General features: G+C 44.0%; 1 protein-coding gene across 7 annotated transcripts in view; it reads right to left on the reverse strand.

Moving 5' to 3' along the window:
- The window catches only part of CACNA1I (calcium voltage-gated channel subunit alpha1 I), a 361,190-nt gene that overhangs the window by 192,105 nt on the left and 153,701 nt on the right, over window positions 1-15,384 (reverse strand). Inside the window, exons 1-2 of one of the 7 annotated variants that reach the window (XM_077339443.1) lie at window positions 3,724-3,774; window positions 1,622-1,702 (exon numbers count right to left, since the gene is read on the reverse strand). The exons of 4 other annotated variants lie outside the window; for them this stretch is intronic. The gene's annotated coding sequence lies outside the window, so the exon portion shown is untranslated. Of the gene's footprint in view, window positions 1-1,594; window positions 1,703-3,723; window positions 3,775-15,384 lie in introns of those variants that run through there. 2 more of the 7 variants (XM_077339446.1, XM_077339444.1) reach the window with 2 other exon arrangements.

A 15,384-nucleotide genomic window follows, 5' to 3' on the forward strand; every position in this document is an offset into this window, starting at 1 on the left:
ACAGTTCTTAAAGGGAAAAGGGCTTTTTGGGAGCATGAACACAACAGCCCAATGGCTGTTCCATTTGATTGACAGCCAGGGGCGGGAAGAAGCGCAGAAAAAAAATCGCTTCCTTTGTTGCGATTTCAGCGAGATCGGAAACCTGTGGGGAATGAATGAAATGCTACTGGGACTTCTATATTCCACTAAAAATAAAGGTATGCGGAATGATGAAATTCCACTATTTTAATATAGCGTTTCTGCATTCAATTGGCAACATTGGTCCTTGTGCGGAATGGCCCTAAGTTTACACTAGTAGTTTCAGTGTGTTGGTGGAAAGTGCCATCTAGCCAAGACTGGAGAAGAGATGCTTTTCTAATGCCTTTGCTTGATTCCACAAAACAACTCTTGACTTTTTTGGTGGTGTTCCATCTATATACTAATCAGGGCTGATCCTTCTTAGTGTCCCATTGGGATAGCCTAGAAATTTCAGTGCATGGGTATCAATTTGTGCCAGCGATCCTGCACCAACTATCACTTCTCTCTTTGTAAAGTATCTTGAAGAAGTCCTTTAGTCCCATTAAAAATGTGTCCCCAAACTTCATTTCATTCTTAAAAGAGCCATAATTACTTCCATTTTGAGCAACATTTGGCTCAAGTCATAGGCTGTGGACCTCTAGAGATCCCTAATGTGAAGGATTTTATATAATCCCTGTATTATGTACAGAAACAAGCCTCTATGGTGATAAGGAACCGCATTGACTGAATCTAAGCTTCTGCTCTCCCCTTCCATTCCTCCTGAAGTAATGAACAGTGTAGTGCTTTCATCTTTAGTTTGACTTAGGCTTGTTCCACTGCTTGTTTGTTGGGAGATGCTTACATTAAGAGGTATCCCATAGAACAAAGTAATATTAATCCATGCAGAGCCATGCTTATGCCTCCCAGCAGATCCTTGGAAAATCCAGAATCTCTCTCGCCCTGCCCTATCTGTCTTAACGAAGGACAGTTTGCTGGCATGTGCATGGAAGTGGGAACATTTGGCATATGCAGTAGGCATTTCTAGGCAGCTCTACATATCTGACATAAGGATCATACATTATTCATATTATATCCTAGTAAGGTATAACAGACTTTAAAATAAGGGGTTCTGCCACCTCTTACTATCCCACTATTTTTCAAATCCTAAGGGATTTGAAAACTACAACACACTAGAGTTGCCAGCTCCAGCTCAGGAATTCTCTGGAAATTTGGGGGTGGAGCTTGAGGAAAGTGAGATCTGGGGAGGGAAGAGACCTCAGCAAGGAGTAATAATGCCATACAGTTCACATTCCAAAGTAGCCATTTTCTCCAAGTAGCCATTTTCTCCAGATCTTAGTAATTTGGAGACTGGGTATAATTCTGATAGATCACCAGGCCCCACTTGGAGGTTAAGAATTTTGAAAGAACTGTGAGAGGCAATAGAAAAATGAAAGCTTTAATACTCTGCTTTCAAAACAAATAAACAGCAGATTCAAAGTCTGTTTCAAAAAGGAACTAGTAGTGATTCAAGTAGGAGTGTCTTATGTGTTCCAAAATACAACTACATAACATAATATTCAAATCCCATGTTTCTCACCTGGAGGTTGGCAGCTCTAAAACATACCAATTTCTGTCCTCTAAAAGTTTGGAAGAGAAGCTGGCAGATGACCGTTAATTTCTTTCTTCCCAAGGACATTTCACCAATCTAGGAATACAAGTTGGTAGATGGTTGTGGATTTTATTCCTTCTTGGACTAGGATATTTCAGCAGTCTGGTTCGGTACTTTGGGCTTTTGCTAGGAATTGGGAAGTGTGAGAGCTTGTATTCTAAGTCCACACTGTCTACCAGTTTTCCTTTCTGTGACTTGGATGGTCTTTTAATCATTAGGTGATATTATATGTTTGTTGGAAAAACTATGAAGGAGAATGAAGACCCCGAGAATGAAAGGAAGTCTGTTGAAATGGTGTTTGTTTTTTAACTGGGAAGTTCTCAAATGGGGGATCTTAAAATGCAAATATACCAGGACAGATTTATCACTTAAGAAGAAACTTCAGAATTACTTTCAAGTATTTTTCAAGGGACCATTTCCGCATTTGAGACATACCTTGTTGTAACCCTGTTTTGGATTTCCATTTGATTCTGACAGATGAAGCTAGGTTTTCTGCATCTGGACACACATACACATACACACACACACCTAGTTTCCCAAGCTGTAGTCTGCCATGTTTTCCGCATTTGGTTTGAAAGGAGGCAGCCTCCCGTCATGCTTTGCTCCCAAGAAGTTTTTTTAGTCTGCATATGCTGTAAAATGGTGCCTGGTTGCACCTTTCTTCTCAATGCGCCCCATCACTCTACCATTCTGTGCCCTCCCTCAGATTTAATTACTGACCACCCGCTTCTCACGGAGATATACTGGATGTGTTTTTTTTTTAAACTTAGTTTACTGCATTACATGGCTTCATGTTAAAACTCTTCCCATTCTAGTTACAATTTGTTTTCTCCTACAAGGGAGGGATCATTTGCCTGACTGTTTAAGTCCCTGACAGTGGCAGTCAACTTCTAGCTGTGCCGCCGAGGGCTGACTTGGCTTTGTGAAAGCTGTCGGCTCCTGCTGAGTCAAACCTAAGGCTGGATCAGTGATTCATGTACCTTTACGAATTGCACGTGCACAAAGCCAAGGCAGGAGTTGGGCCCAATGGCCCTACTTGCCCCTTCAAAACTTGTATGTGAACTAAGGCCTGAATGGCCACTGCAAAGGGGTGGTTATAAGCCCTTTCCCTCTGGATGCTGGCAGCTGGTACTTAAATGTGCCGTATTCCTGGTGGCTGATGTAGTTGAGGGTGTCAAAAGCTTGTGTTGCAGCTTTTGTCATTTGTTTTCTTGCTGCTTTTCATTCTGTGTAATAGATTGCCTTAGGTGTGAATGGAGCTAGTTTATGGTAGTATAATTGGCACCAGGAATTCTGACTTTAATGCTCTGATATGTGGGAATGTGAGCTCTCCCTGACCTTGAGGCAGGAGGCACCAGCTGTGTCTTTCTGGCCTGGCTATGAGGGTGGCACCTGAAGAGTTTTGCACTCAAAAAGGCAAGCAGGGGGAGCCGGGAGATTGGAGGTTATGATGGAGCAATGGTTTCTGGCTGTTTAGTCTTAGCAAGGGTTTAGAGATGTTCACATCATTGTATCTTCAATAAAGAGATTTTCTTCAACAAAATCTGCTTATTGGGAGCAATCAGCATGACTGAATCACAAGGCAAAGCGGTTTCCCATCATGAGAAGGCTGGCTCAGACTCCTGGGGCTCCTCCTATACCTCAAAAGAGGGTTTCTGGAGGGGTCCTAATTGCCTCACTCTGTGGTAGCGTTAAGTGCCCAGATCCTTCCTCTTCCGCATCTTCATCAGAGGAACAGTCTACATGATGGTTCATGGCCACCACCAGTACCACCAGTTAAGCAGATTATTTGCTTTTCAGATTGGCTGTAAGAAATTGGTGTGTGGATGGAAAAAAACACTGATACATGCTAAGTTCCCAGCTTCTGGCCTTACAAATAAATCCCAGAACAAGCTGAGGGGGAAATGTTTCCGCCATGCGCTTAAATGGTCAGAAACTATTCCTGCATGCCCCAAAGGTTCACATGACCAGCAGTCCAGTGATAGTCAGGTGAAGAAAAAAAAGGAAACTTGTGCCCTCTCCACTAGAAATCAGAAGAGCAAATAGAGGGGTTATACCTGAGGCCTTCACTGTGTCATCTTGCCACTGACGGCCACAGGGACTAGCTCCAGTCACCATGGCAACAGGTTTGAACAGGTTGAAAATGCTGCCTTCTGGTAATCTCCCCATACCCTTTTCTAGTCTCCCTCCTCGCAGTGTACGAGCGTGTAATTAATTTCAACAGCTGACAAAGCCGGTATTCAAAATCCTCATCATTCAGTCAGAAGTTTCATTACTAATTAACTTTCTCCAGTTCCAGTTTTCTAATTAGCAATGAATTTTCCTGTTCTTGGAGCCACCACCCAGGTCTTCTGCTCTTCTGCAGCTAATCTGTCTAAATTCATCTTCCCCTTGTCTTGATGTCAATGCAGGCCTCCACTTTAGATCCCAGAAGCACAAAGAAAATAGCTAACTTTCGGGACAGAGCTGGATGCCAGGGATGGGCATTATTTTTAAAAGAAAAAAAAACCCCAAAGCAGGAATACAAGAACTGTCACATTGGGTCAGACCAGCTGTCTTGCTTGGACTAACTTCTCACTCGGTAATGTCTTGGACCAGATGGTTCACAGGAAGGTGCAAGAAAACCTGTTTTGAACAATTATGTAATCACCTGCCCTGAGGGGAAGTTTCTTCCTAAAGCCCTGTCAGTGTACAGAGTAGTTCATGTCCTGAAGCAAAAAAGGTTTGGACTTTATTTTATAATACTGTTTCTGTCATGGTGTCCAGAAGACAGTCTATTCTCGCTGTGCAATCCTATGCAGCGTTACTCCAGTCCAAACTGAGTAAAAACAATGGGCTTAGCCTGATGTTAACTCTGCATAGGATTGCACTGTAAGTAATGCAGAATGGATGCTCAGCCTTTAAGTTATTTGAGGTTCTTTGTGAACAACTTGCACTCTTCCCCCCCCTCTCCCCCTCACTCTAGCCCCACTTCAACTCCAGCACTACAATATTATATCCCCACATAATGGAAGCACATAAATAAAATGATTGTCTGGGAGAGCCATTAAAATTTCTTCTCAGTGAAAGGCTGGTTCTGTTTGGGGAGGAAAAAGCATGAACCAGATTTATCATTTTCTTTCCTTTTTAATGACAAATGGTTTGTCATTGCCAAATGGCTTGCTCCTCCCCCCTCTTCTCAACTCCTGATTGGCTGGGATGCAGCTGTGACTTTAATAAGACCACGGTTCATTTTGAATTATGTGGAATAGCTTGGGACTACTAAAAGCCACAGCCCTGGGAGGCAATTAATGAGAACAGCTTTCATGCTCGGTGTGCTATAGGTCACAATGAGGAGTGAACACAAAACCCTGTGGCATATGCCTAACCTAAAATTATTAAGACATACAACCTGATTTCTGGTAGTTTGCTTCATGAGTTTTGACAATTTGTTCCAGAAGACATTATGTATTTTCAGATGAACATCCTGGGTTTAATTCCATGCCTCTTCAAACATTTCACTTTTGTATTTAACTTGAACTTAAAGTACAAAAGACTTTTACTGCAGGCCATCTGACCGATACACATTTTCCCCCTCAAATACTCATCTTTTAAAAATACCACTAAAGTGCAATGAAGCTTATCTGCATGCATTTGAAAGCGACAAAGCAACTAAAAATATACATTTGCACAGTTCAAATGCGACTCACAATGCAAATAGTTTGTATTCAAAATTTCATGCTCAAGTTCCAAACAAAGAGAATAGTTTGAAGAGACCACTATTCCAGTTTTCTTAGATGTAATATAGGGAGAATAATTGGCTGTAAGAATTGGATTAGAGTGAGATGAACTGGACCAGGGATAAGTAATGCAGAAACTGGTGCACTTTCCTCTTGAAAAGCTTTCTCCTCCTTTTTCTCATGAATAACACACCTCTGTAACATGCACAATGATTTCTCACAGCAGAACAGATGCATTTTGTCGCATGTGATGATGCACCATTTTCCTATACACAAATTATCTTGGGTAGGAAAATGGCCATCTGAAATAACCAACGATAAAACAAGAAATCAGTCTTGGAGGAAATCATTCCACAGCACGCAGGCATATACAGCTCACTCAGAGCCACTTATTCTTCCAGTCCTTTCAGAATTGCTGCCATTCATAAATGTGATAATTGTCACTTGGCTTTAAGGCCAGGCACTCTACCAGCCATTCTATCAACACACTGCTGCCCTCCCTGGTCACCCTGTGCTTCTCTCCTTCTAAGCCATTTTGTTTTGCTGTGTTCCCAGTCTCTTCATTTTAATCAAATGCATGACAACTGCAATTTTCTACCCTCTCCCTGAAGTCACATCGAGGAACAGTGCCACATTTCTCCACAGGCTTGCTTACTGACCCTAGTCAAATGTCTTTCTTATGCAGCAACAGAGACAGGGCACGGCGTGTCCTGTGGCTACTGTACAGGACAGTTAATATTTCATTCAGAGCAGAAGGAATTATTTGAGATATGAATGTTAAGTCAACAGACAATGCTAGGAAATGAAGTTCTCTGCCATCTCTTCAGCTGCCTTCTCACATTTTGCTCTCCTTTTTGCCCCCTGTTTTCCTACTCTCGCTCAACTGTCTTTTAGCAGTTGGGTTTCTTATCCTGGTCATCTTTCGACACAATACATATGACAAATCTGGCCGCCACAGTGGTCTTAGTTTGTCAGTCTGAATAACAAGGGTTGTGTAACTTATTTCACTTTCCCAGTATTTCTAAATCGCAAAAAGCTTGCCTAGCGACTCTGAGGGGGGAGTCCCTTGGTAGACGTTAGGTCTCCTCAGTCCCTTCTTCAACCAGGGCAGAGTCTACACTTACTTTGTTTATTCCATTGTCAATCCTGTTGAATTCAGATCGCTTTGAACTCGGATCTTCCTCCCCCCCCCCCATTGAAACAGGAAAGTCTTCTGCACGTGGTTAGGGTAGTTCAGAAGGGGGGTGGGGAGCCAAGCCTCTTTCTTTCTTTTCTTGAAGGGGGGGGGAGAAGCCAAGCAGGGAGCCTCTTTCTTTTCTTGGAGTGGGGTGGGAGAGGATTGAAAAAGACAGAGAAGGGAGAAAAAATCCAGGACCGACAGAAGCTGAGAGAAATTAGGGGCTTCTCCTTTAAGGCAAGTTTGTCTCATGACCACCTGTGGCCAATCATGGGTCCTCTACCACGGAGGAGAGCCCAGATTCAAAACAGCCTTTAAATATTGAGCATTAAAAGCACTCTAAGATATCGCACAATAAAGATAGGGTCACTCCAGTTCAATCCTTCTTGCTGCAGAAGGAAAATTTAAATGGCCCAAAATCCAAACGGAAATTGCATTCTGTGTAGAGGGCAGGGACTGAATCGATCTGGGGTTGGAATAAAAGCTCCGTGCAGTTTACACCCAGGTGTCAATATTTCCTACACACTTTTCCAACTCCTGTCAGAATAAGGCCGAGGTTACACCTAGCTGTGTCACTGTTCCAGTGGATAATGGGGATTCACTTCCTAACAAATATTTTCAAATGTGAACAGTCAAATCCACCTAATTTAAATCTCTGGGGTTTCTCCCCTCCCTATTCCCCCAGCAAAATGTTTGCTTGTTCTCTATTATAGCGCAAAAGGAAGTGAATATCTTTGTTCTACATAAGCTGAAGACTGTGACAATTTTTTTTGAAATTAAAAAGCAGAAGCCAAGTGATGAGATATGGATTCCATGTTGGGCAACAATTGGCGGCAATTAAACTGAGATCATTTTGAAGCTGAAGCTGCCCTGGTCATGCCAGTGGGTAACTTTTGACATGAGGCAGACAGGTTGCTGTGTCCTTGTGGGTCTACCTGGGCCTTTCAGCTGCTTTTGTTACTATAAACTGTGATATTGTTGGAAGACACCTTGGAAAGTTTCAGAGGGTTTTATCTTGTTCCCAGTGTTTTTAGCATCTGCATGAAACCACTGAGGGAGATTGTCGGGGATCTGGTGTTTGTTATTCTCAGTATGCTTACATCATTCCTTTCCCATTCTTTCCGGGGAGACTATGTAACCCCTGAAATCTTGCCTGTAATTCATAATAGAATGGATGCTAATAAATTGCAATTCAGCATAGATAAGACACAACTGAAGATGGTTAATGAGACTCCAGACTGAAGAGCAGATGAATGGCATGTGACAGAGTCACAATACCTCTGTGGCACAGATCTTCAGTTTAGGGTTTCTCCCCCTTGCATTTGGCTTTACTTCTGGATTCCCAGGTGACAGATATGACCACTAGGGGTGCCTTTTATGTGGTCCCCCTCTTCTTAGTCATTGGAAGCATGCCTCTGTAACCACAGTCATGGTGTAGTCTAGATTCCAGTAATGTCTTTGAAGACATTTCAGGAACTTCAGGGAACACTAAATGCAGCATAAATTACTTTAAACCAATCACAAAAAAGTCTCCCCTAGATGCCTATTTGTTTCTGCTTGTTGCTGAAGTAAAACAATCTGTGAACTTTCCTTCTACCCTCAAAATAGAATTCAGGATCCCTCCTTGTTTCTCTTGGATGCTCAAGAGTAGCAGCCTCAAAATAAGCAAGGAAAATAAGCAAGTAGCAAGGAAAATAAAAGCGGGGTTCTAGGGTCCCATAACAGAAACACAGTCAATATGAAGGTGGGAAATGGAGGCTGAAGCTAGGGAGGCTGTGCAAAATACATGAAGTGTGTGTCCAGGAGGTTGCAGCCTAGCCTGGTCCTGTCTCAAAGTAACTTTTTAAATACAACATTAAGCCTGGCTCTGTTGTCTTTTTCTATGGATACCTTTATCTGGGATCTGGTTGCCAATTCATGCAATGAGTTAATATTCTGAGCTTGAATTTATTTGGCATCTTCATCTGTGAAACCAGCATAACAGCTACACAGAATACCTCTTACCTCAGAAACTTAACCACGGAAACAAGCACTTTATTTTCCATTGTAATTTTCTTTGGTGAAGCCCAATTTCTAAAGAGATTTTTTAGCGTCCCTGAATCTATCTTTATCCATTTTGATTGCCTACCTGCCTTACAGCCTACCAGGTTTTCTGTGTCTTATATAAAGACAACAATGATTATTTGTCATAGTACCTTTAGCTATTTGTTCTTTTTTAGCTTCTTAAGATCCACTCGCATCTCAGCTGCCAAAGCCAATCTCTTCCATTAGCCGTATTTCTTGATTTTTCAGTGTTTAATGGAGACCCATTTTAGCCTGAATAAATACACGTACCAGCCCATGTGATTGCTGAAGGGGATTCCCTTTGCTTTGCTTGTTTGGCTTCTGACAGCCTTCTTTTGTGCCAGCATAACTATGTTGACTGCAGCAAAGTTTGACTGAGATGTGCCTCTAATTAGGTCTTCCACCACCTCCTTGCTGACTCGATGCATTTTAAAACGCTCAGCTCTTTCCCTCCAGGCCACTTCTCACTTTCTTATCCCTCTAAAGTTTAGTACCCTGGATGATACTAAGCCTTTTCTTCTTTCATTCTGTTTTTTTCCCCTCAGACTTTCCCCTCCTAAAGTTTTAGGTATGGGGCTTCCAATCAATTTTGTTCCTCCATGTTATTTTTAGGCTCTTCTTCCCCCTTCAGTTGATCTGTTTCCACTTTCAGGCCTCTCATGGGTTCTCCTTTAACACATGGCTATCCTAAGCAGACTCACAGTTCACCAATGGTAGTCTTCCAGCTTCTTCTACTGGCCCCTTCTCCTGTGCTTTTAGCAAAAGCTTAATCTGCCAAAACCATGGGTAACATTATTTCTAGATGGTTTTTAGCCAGAAACAGAATTGATGCACTGAATGTCCTTTACTACAAGGTCATTCCCAGACTGTCTGAAGAAGGTGGTGGTTGGCCCTCTAGTGAAGAAGACATCACTAGACTTGCACAACTCAGCCAACCAGCTCCCTGTGTTGCATCTTGCGTTCCTCGGGAAAGTGGTGGAATGAATGGCTGTGGGTCAGTTACTAGCTTACCTGAAGGATTCATTCCAATTCAATCTGGCTTCCATCCTGGCCATTGCATGGAGACAGCTCTCTTGTCCTGATGGATGATCTTCAGAGACAGCTGCACTAAGGCGGGTCAGTGCTGCTGGTATTACTAGATCTTATGGCAATGCTTGATGTGGTAGACCACGAGCTACTAGCTCACTGCCCCATCAGTGGGTTATCTCCTTTCTCTGTGGTCAAGGACATAGGGTTACAATTGGGGAGAATCAACTGCATCTCTGTAAACTTCAGGCTGGATTCTGGAGATTTTTGTGGAGGGTTCACTTGGGCATGAAATTGGGGTCACTATAGGTGGGCAGTTAGTTGTGAGTTCCTGCATTGTGAAGAGGGTTGGAATAGATTACTCTGGAGGTCTCTTCCAACTCTATGATTCTATAAGTGGTTCTTTCTCTGAGATTATTCAACATCTTTACGTGTCTTCTTGTTCAACTGATCCAGAGTAACAGGGGTTGATTGCCACCAATATGCAGATGATACCAGCTCTATCTCCTGAAGGACAATCAACCTGATGCCCCTCAGGATTCACTGGCCAGATATTTTGATGCTGTGGTGGAGTAGCTCAAGGGTAGTTGCCTGAAGCTGAACTTCTCAAAGACGGAGGTCCTGTGGTTGGGGAGGAAAGGACCAGAACAGAAACCATGACTCCCTTGCTAGATGGAGTGAAGGTGGCATTTACCATCTTTACACAAGCACCCTATCTGGCCCTGGCCACAGTCATCCATGCAACAGTCACCTTTAGACTAGATTATTGTAATTTGCTCTATGCGGGCCTACCCTTGCCTTTAATCTGGTAATTACAACTGGTCCAAAATGCTGCTGCATGTGTCCTCACTAGAATACATGGAGGGCACAAATAAGACCAACACTGCAACAGCTGCATCAACTTCCAACCAACTTTTGGTCTTGGTTCAAAGTTTCAGTATTAACTTTTAAGGCCATATTCAGACCAGGACCTATCTGAATATGTCTCCTGGAAAACGTCATAGTCAACTTCAGCTAGCCAACTGGTAGTCCCTGGCCCTAAAATAGTGTGACTGGCCTCAAACGGGGTCTTTTCAGCCCTGGTCCCCAACTGTTGGAATGAGCTCCTGGGGAACACCAGGCTCTTGATAGAACTAACACAGTTCTGCAGAGCCTGCAAGACACAGCTCTCCTTTCAGGCATATGGCTGAGGGCAGTGTCCATGGACAAATCAGAACATCATATGGGCCTCCCTACCAACTGATCTAGAGTCCTCCTAATATATCCCCACCTTTCAAAGGGATTAGACAATGACTCAGCCATGATGTCATGCTGTTAGCTTTTTTGTAGTTTTAAATGTATTTATGTATTTATGTATGAGGGCCCACATTCAGCCAGTGCTTCGTCATCTGCACTGGTTACCAGTCTGTTTCCAAATCAGATTCAAGGTATTGGTATCGACCTTTAAGGCTATATGTGGCCTGGGTCCCGTCTACCTGCGGGACCGCTTGGTTGCTTATGCCCCCCGCAGGGCACTCCGCTCTGCAGGCATGAATTTACTGGTTGTCCCCGGCCCAAGGGATGTTTGCCTGGCCTCGACCCGGGCCAGGGCCTTTTCAGGCCTGGCCCCAACCTGATGGAATGAGCTCCCAGAAGAGCTAAGGGCCCTGCGGGATCTACCAGCTTTCCGCAGGGCCTGTAAGACGGAGCTCTTCCGCCAGGCATATGGTTGAGGCCAGGGCAGCTCTCCCACTAATCCATCAGAGGATCCCCTCCAATATTGAGATCTCTAACACCGAGATCATTGTTAGATCTATTGTATTGGTGCCACCTCCTTCTGAATATTATTCTCCCCACCAGGCTGAACTTGGGGGGAAGTCAGGTAACTAAGTTCAGAATTGTGACCACTGCCGCTTATATGTTATATGTAACTTGTTGTTGATGTTACTTGGGGTTTTTATGGGGATTTTATTGTGTTTTAACTGTTTATGTTGTAAACCGCCCTGATACCTATTTGGAGAAGGGCGGTCTAAAAATTAAATAACAACAACAACAACAACAACAACAATAATAATAATTTTTATGGTTTTGCTGTTTATATTGATGCACACCACCCCGAGTTGACTGGATCAAGGGGGGGGGGGCAGGCTATAAAAGTAAAAATAAATGGAAAATAAATTTTAAAAACAAAACCACCAGTGCCTCTCCCCTGACTTTTGCCCAACTGTTTCTTTGTATATCCCAACACATTTCTGTTGAGACCTACAAGCATCCAAGTCCGGGCTACAAATTCCACTTCTCTAAGCAATGACAGGGGGCAAAAAAAGATGACAATTCGATGATTTATCTAGATACTATTAAGGGTGCTTACACATACATTGGCAGGAAGAGCCTGGGTCCAGCTGACCCAGATAAAAGCTTGACACAGTGACCATAAATAGGGGAATCAAATTGCTGCTCAGGATTTTTCATTCTGCAGCGGATGAAACAATCCAGGTTGGCCGAGGCCAAGAAAATTAAAGGACTGGCAAATAAGTAAATGTCCTTTCTTTTCCCCCACAGTCAGCCTGCAACTCAACTCAGCTGGATATCCTAAAGCACTGCATTCTTTCTCACCTGAAACAAACCTAATTCACCTTGAAAATATATGGCAGTGGTTGTTACTTTTTAAAGAATGAACTGTAACACAAAGAGATTTACAACATATAACAGACACTCGAGCAACTCATTTGAATAACTGAAGTTGCCTATTATTCATACAAGGAAGTACATTAAGTTTGCAGATTCCTCCCTCCACCTTCAACATTCTGGTCCAGAATATCAAAGGGCTAAGTCTTTTGCTAACCTTATTTAAATGCTTCTGATCTGGAATTTGCATTTATAATATCAGTTTTTCTTCACAATCATTCACAGAGGTAATGAGCAGCCCAGCTTGCTGGCCTGATCAGCTCCCTCTCCTTCTTTGTCACTCGGGCCTTTGCAAGTCTCCTGTGCCCCCTGTTAGTTTAGTTTCTCCATGCCCTTAATCTAGGTTTGCCAGGTTCCTCCTGGTAACTGTCGGGGGAAGGGGAGACTTACCAGGTGCATTAGGGAGGCCCATCCAATGTGCACCACCACTTCCGGGACATCAGGGAGATATTTTGGTATTTGGACAAAAACTGTATGGTACGTTTGGCTTCTACTGTAGATGTTTTGCCCAGATACCAGAATGTTGCCCCCGATGACCCAGACATGATGACCTCACTTCTGGCCTGTGTAGGAAGTGATGTACATTCATTGCTGTACATTGGATGGGTCTCCCTTTTGGGGGCCAAATTTCCCCTGCCAGCCAGTGATTTAAACGTCTGATAACTCTACCTTGGTCTGGTTTCAGCACAATTTCTATGGACCAACCTTGCATGAAGTTTCTCATATAGGTAGAAAGAAACAAAGGTTTCCTAAAGTGGCTATATTTATGTATTAAAAACCTCTCTGTGCTGGCTTTCTCCTAAAAGGCCTAAGGTAGGTTATATTTGTAAAGTCTAAACCATACAAACCAGAAAAAAACATACTACAATCCAAGTGCTGTAGTGATAGGAAAAACCAGCGTGGGTTGTTGTTGATAATGGTGTGTGTGTGTGTGGGGGGGGGGGGGAGATGCATGTGTGTGAGAGAGAAAGTGAATATGTGCATACCTGGGACTTCATTTGAGTAAAATAATGGCGGGTTTAAAATGGACAGAATGATCACCATATCAAAATTTTTCCTGAGCCCAGATTTCAGGGCTGGTGTCAGCATGCTCTGAGGTGGGGTAGTGGCCCTAGCCCAGGGCTTCTGGTGAGGCCCATTCTGCTGACCCCTCTCACCTATGCATCTGCACTGCCAGCTGTGCATGCCTATGCTCCCAACTGCCCAGAGCATGCAGATAGTGCACAGTGCTGGCGCTATTGGGAAAAATAGTAGCAGCACTTCCCGCTGCATAGACTGGCCAGTGCTCTCAGAGAGAGGATGTGCAGGTGGGGCAGGCACTTGAGTATGGGCGGTGGGATGCTTGCAAGTAGAAAGAGGTCACACAGGCAGGTGGAGAACAACTGATCAGATGACAGCGATCAGTTTCCCTGGAGAAAATGGCTGTTCTGGAGGGTGGACTCAACACTATTAAACCCTCCCCTTCCCTAATGTCAGCCTCCCCAGGCTTCACCTCCAAATCTCTAGGATTTCCTAACCAAGAGCTGGCAACTCTGGCAGTGCCTGGAAAGGGCAGAGTCTGGGGAGGAGAGAAAACCCTGCAGGACAGTGATGACAAAGTCCACCAGCTGAAGCTGCCGTTTGCTCCAGGGGGAATGGCCCCTGTACTCTGAAGGTCAGTTGTGATTCCAGGAGAATTCCAGACCCCACCTGGAGGTTGGTAACCCTAGTCCCACTAATCACACTACCCTAATTACTTTCTTCCCATGCGTTCAAATGAGCAACAAAGCCTATTAATTTATTTGTAGCCCACTTTTCACCCAAGTGGACTCAGAGCTGCTCACAACCTAAATCAGTAAGCAGCCAACAAACAACAAACAAGTACTTCCTAGAGCTGTTGGCTAGCTTGTTTGGAGATATAAGCTGTGAATCCAGGCAAAGAGCTAAAATGCCAAGAGCTCTTGCCCTGTGGCTTGTGCTTCTGGTTACATCCAAGCTTTATAAGTAGAGATGCCAGGCACCCACTGGGTCCAGGGAAACCCACGCTTTGGTGTTCCTCCCTCCACTTTGGCTTTCCCCAAAAAAACAGCTGCTTTCATGGATGGTGATCCTCACCCCATGGATTTCCCCCCACAATCTCTCCCCTGTAGTCACCAGAACCAGGAAAAACATCCCAACATGCTAAAGCGATGTTGGCTGGGTAGGGAGGGTGATGCTCTGGGTTTGGGGGGAAATCCTATTGAGGCTGATTTTTGACTATAGAGCTTCCCCAAAAGCCAGAGAGCCAGCTTGGTGTAGTGGTTAGGAGTGCGGACTTCTAATCTGGTGAGCTGGGTTTGATTCCGCTCTCCCTCACATGCAACCAGCTGGGTGACCTTGGGCTCCCCACAGAACTGATAAAGCTGTTCTGACCGAGCAGTAATATCAGGGCTCTCCCAGCCTCACCTACCTCACAGGGTGTCTATTGTGGGGAGAGGAAAGGCAAATGTAAGCCACTTTGAGACTCCTTCTGGTAGAGAAAAGCAGCATATAAGAACCAACTCTTCTTCTTCATCATCGTCATCATCCCCTAATGTCTCTGAAATCACTTCCAGGTGATATCAGCATGCCAAACGCCTTCGTGGTTCAGGTAAGTGTGCATAGGGGAAGCTCCGAGAGAGCATCCCCCTCCCTTGCCAACAATGCAGTGGCACCTAAGGCCCCTGAAACAAGAAGGGAAGAACCAGGACTCAGACAAGATGTTACCCAGCTTGCAGAGACGTTGCATGTATAGGATGAGACTATGGTTGCCATATCCATGCATGCAACTCCTAGGAGGCCTTTGAGGTATGGGCTTGGGGAGGAAAGATGTCATATATATGTTGATTCCAGAACCAGCAAAAAACAGGAAGTGATGTCACCCACACCATTCCCAGGGTTGGGCTGGAAGTGATATGAAGTGTCCCCTGCCACTCATTCGAGCGGTATTGGGGGCCGGAAGGCAACAGTGGGAGACTGTACACCATAGTAGGTCAATTGGCAAGCCTGTATAAAACTTCATATTATGTTTTATGCTTATGATTTACCATCAGCAATTAATTTTGACA

The sequence above is a fragment of the Paroedura picta genome, chromosome 5 (genome assembly GCF_049243985.1).
Source record: "Paroedura picta isolate Pp20150507F chromosome 5, Ppicta_v3.0, whole genome shotgun sequence".
Taxonomy (NCBI): domain Eukaryota; kingdom Metazoa; phylum Chordata; class Lepidosauria; order Squamata; family Gekkonidae; genus Paroedura; species Paroedura picta.